This window comes from Cynoglossus semilaevis, chromosome 19 (assembly GCF_000523025.1).
Source record: "Cynoglossus semilaevis isolate Cse_v1.0 chromosome 19, Cse_v1.0, whole genome shotgun sequence".
NCBI lineage: Eukaryota > Metazoa > Chordata > Actinopteri > Pleuronectiformes > Cynoglossidae > Cynoglossus > Cynoglossus semilaevis.
The window spans coordinates 3,703,494-3,708,250 of record NC_024325.1 but is presented as its reverse complement, the minus strand read 5'-3'; positions in this window follow the sequence as shown (position 1 = coordinate 3,708,250).

The window sequence follows — 4,757 nt, the reverse complement described above, 5'->3', positions numbered from 1 at the left end:
CTGTGAATGTTTAGAAGATGAAGAGAGAGAACAGGATATGGCAACAAGGCAGAATGGTACAAAAAATATAGTTTTCAAGGTGAAGCTGTTCAAACTTTTTGTCTGCATCAGTGCGGCATCTTGATACTATGTGACATGCTGATATAAATACATCAGTGTGTTTTTTTTTTTAATTGTTTCACTTGATTACTGAGGCGTGGCATCCGTCAAGATATTAGGTATACTGCAAACGAACCCCCCCTAAATTCTAATCACATCTCATTCCTCTTATTTAGAGTTTGACACTTGTGAATCCAATTAAACGTTTAATGCACGGATGACTCAAATCCTAAAGCTCTTGTGTAAAGTATATATATAAAGTACTATGTACCACTATCTGCAACTCCTGTACCACTGAACATTTGCAATTTTTTTTTATCTTTACACTGACAGCCACTAGAGGGCACACAGGCTGGTGCGACTTATACTCCAGAACGACTTAAATATGGTTTTTCTTCTTCATTATGCATTTTTTGGCTGGTGCGAAAAGTTATATTTTTTTATAATTTTTTTCTGAAAAAAAAAAAAAAAAGATGACAACGACTTTTTTCCCCATCATTTGGAATAGTCACAATAAAAATGCTGTGAAATGTACTGTACATCCGCATGCCAGAGGTGGGACCAAGTCATTGCTTTGCAAGTCACAAGTAAGTCTCAAGTCTTTGCACTCAAGTCCGAGTCAAGTCTCAAGTCAAGACAGGCAAAGTCCGAGTCGAGTCCAAGTCAAGACTGAAAAGTGTCAAGTCAAGTCCCAAGTCCTGCCGTTTCTGTTTCAAGTCATTTCTAGTCCTTTTCAAACAGAATAACAATATATTTACACAGATCACTTTTTTGGAGTTTTGGAGAAAGTATTGAGTCTTGTCGAGTCAAAGGGCTCGAGTCCAAGTGAAGTCACGAGTCACTGATGTTAAAGTCCAAGTCGAGTGGCAAGTCTCTTTACATTTTGTCAAGTCGAGTCTAAAGTCATCAAATTGATGACTCGAGTCTGACTCGAGCGACAAGTCAAGCGACTCGAGTCCACACCTCTGCTGCATGCTATCATTTTTCATTCTCCAGCAATTTACAAAAAAAAAAGGTTTTTATTATTAACGGGTGGTAATTAAACATAAATATACATGATTAATCATGATAAATAACCATTTTGATTAGCCATTAGAAAGTCATTGTCCAAAATTTCATTATGTGCAACATAATGACAATAAATATTCAAATCGGTTGATGGACCTACTTCTTTCTGGTCTGTTTTTGTTGTGCTCCAAGGATGTGTACAGCACTCATGGGGAAATTGGGCAAAGTGTAAACAAGGCGGAGGTGGAGTCAGATAAGAGAGGAACCAATGAGTCACATGAAGTCATGTGAAGTCCCAGTTTGGTGTAGTGGTGTAGTGTGCTGTTGAACATCAGTCAGAGTCTTCTGTGGTGCTGCCAAAACCATGTGTTCACTGCTTTCGCCAAAGGCAGCATCAATCATTTAACGCGTGCAAATGACTCATGAAAAAAAAACAACTAAGAATTTCTTCTTCACTCTCAGGATTATCAGTGCTTTAGTTGTTGTTAGAAATTGCAGTAACACCGGTGAATGAATGATAGAAGTAAAAAAAAATCTTAATTTGTATGTAAATTGTTTATGCCCAACTTGGGGTTTTAGGATAGTACATTTTGGTCACAGTAACTGGTCGAGTATCTTACTGCAGTGCAGGCCTCATGCAGACAGTCAAGTTTGTCTAAATGAGTGGTGGCCCAGCTCCAGGAACAGTGATTTGAAAATGTCTAAGTAACACCTTTTGTTTTTTCCGCCTGTGGAGGAAATGGCAGCGTGTCAAGGCTGGGACTTTGGTCTGTAGGAATAATGGAGATGAGACTGTTTGGTTTACAGTGAAATCTTATAGACCAAAACACTGGGCCAGTGTTAATGTTGTAACATGCTGAGAAGACGAATTGTCCAAATTCGAAAATACATATTATCAGGTTTTCAATAGCATTTCAATTCATGCGGGGGCCGTGAAAAAATGTCTGTCCCCCCAGGGGTGGCATGTCAGAAAATAATTGAGAACCACTGGCCTAGATGTTTCAACTCTACATTATTAGTGTCCACCAGTGAAGACCAGTGAGACCTAGTGGACCTAGACCTGGTCATTTTGTCATATTACATCACAGCTTTTGTCTTCGCCAAACTGTTCAGCAAGGAAAGGCACGTTAGACGGTACAGTGAAGCGCTTTCAACATTTCTTTCAACTTTAAATTAAAGAGCTCTCTCTGATGCTTGACGTTTATAATTTGCAACGTTAAGCTCACAGTAATTTTGCCTCTGTATCAAATTTCTAATAATGTGCACGTTGGTGGTACACTGCATAGAGGCTCATGAGGGGAAATAGGTAAACCATGTTTTTTTTTTTTTTTTCCCCCAATTTAGCTCTGTAAAATTGCATTTGTCCCCAGTGTAAGGTTCAAAGAAAGTTTTTTTTGATCACCCAGAGGCAACTTTGCTTTTACACAAAAACACAAATTGGCTTCAGCTTGTGTGCTCCACCTTCACGATTTAAACTCTGGAAGCTTTTCGCTCCTCGCAGTTATCAAGTTTGGTTTACATCACTGTCAGAAATGAGAAATATTTGTGGGTATATTGCTTGCTCAGAATTGCTCAAAATATTGTAATAGCAGAGGTGGGACCAAGTCATTGCTTGGCAAGTCACAAGTAAGTCTCAAGTCTTTGCACTCAAGTCCGAGTCGAGTCTCAAGTCAGGACAGGCGAAGTCCGAGTCGAGTCCAAGTCAAGACTGAAAAGTGTCAAGTCAAGTCCCAAGTCCTGCCGTTTCTGTTTCGAGTCCTTTTCGAGTCCTGTTAAAGAAAATAATAATATATTTACACAGATCACTGCCACTCGTTTTTTGTTGACCACCTGGTAGTTTTTAAATCTCAACAACACAATCTTTGGTATCCGTTTTCTCTCACCCGAGCGTTGTTCGACAGCTCTTCCACATCGGTTGTCCTGCAATTTGATTGGCTCGATGCTATCGCGTCAAAACAACGTGGGTCTAATTTGATTGGATGTTGTGCCGACAGCACGTACGCACACAGACGCACGCACGCACGTACGCGATGACAGATACAAAGCGCTCCTTAATAACTTACTTTATAATCTTCGGGTTTGGGAGAAAGTCTCAAGTCTTGTCGAGTCAAAGGGCACGAGTCCATGTGAAGTCACGAGTCATTGACGTTAAAGTCCGAGTCGAGTTGCAAGTCTCTTTACATTTCGTCAAGTGGAGTCTAAAGTCATCGAATTGACGACTCGGGTCTGACTCGAGTCCAAGTCATGCGACTCGAGTCCACACCTCTGTGTAATAGGGTTGATTATTGTTGTTCACAATACTTTTTTTGTACCATTAATCTGGGGCTTGAGTGATGTAACTCACAGTGAGAAGAGCAGCAAGTCCAAGCAGGAATTCAGTGCTCTCTAATAACAGAATGATGGACAGGGTCTGGCCTTTATCACCCCGAAGAACATGAGTGGGAAATAAAGGGTCTTTGCTCTGAGGCAACCTTCACCACAGGGGCTTGTGGTGCACACACAGACACACCAGTTCCTGAGGGACCTGTATTCCCTGACAGTACTTGAACAAATACATCATGGTCTACAGATCAACAGAGCGCTGGCTGTGAAACCCTCCCTGATGGAGGCAACTGCTGCAACGCAACGAGCTTTCCCACTCTCCCTCTAAGAGCTTCTCTTCTTTAATGGTTATCGGGAGCCACTGTGGTGAAAGCCATTTGTGTGTGACAATTATTAATGGTGTTACGGGGGTCGAATGCACATGTTGTGTTCCTGTGTTTCCCCCACGGGGAAATCCTTTACCCATTTTGTTCGAGAGACAAAGGTGGACCCGTCGGGCTGCTTTTTTTTTTTTTTTCCTCCCGACCCTATTCTGTTTAGAGCTGTGATCTACGGAGACACATTCAGTGCACACACACACACACCGTTGAAACATGCAAGATGAAACGTGACGACTGAGTCATGTGGAGGTGCTCACGGGGGTGGGAGTGAGTCTCAGAGTGTGATCAAAAGAGATGCTGATGTGAGTACTCTCGGTGGTTGTCTAACTCGGCGCTGATGCAGTAATTAGAGGTCGAGGGAGTGATGGCTGTGGGGCATCCGGGAGCAAATTGAATGAGGAGGGAGAAAAAAAAAAAATGGATACAGCGTTGTTTCACAAAAAAAAAACCAAAACAAAAAACTTTCCAAAATCCCAGTGGTGACCTCTTCATCTTCATCTTCATTCATATTCATCATTGCAGTAGTCAGGCATCACTAGGCGATGGCAGGGAACCAGTCCATTGCAAGGACACGTGTAGAATCAACGTTCACACTCAACAACCATTTACAAATGGACAAATTAAAGTTTCCAGTTTATCGAATCTCCAAATCTGAGAGTTTTTGGACAAGGGGTGGAAACCATGAAAAAGGACCATCGATTTCTCTAGGTCTCCTCTGTAGCAGATACTGGCTCATCGCAAGGCAGCCCTATATTTATTTTTTTTCGTACTCATAAGCTATAAACTGAACACCGCTTTCCCTCAGCTGTCATTGGAAAAGTGAATCCAGCGTTGATGTTGTGGCTCCTCCACCTGCCTGTGACCTTCTGTCTGACTACTTCTTCTCTGTTCACCTGTCAATGTGGGGGCAAAAGACAAAAGAGCAATTGAAGACAGAGAGGACAGGAG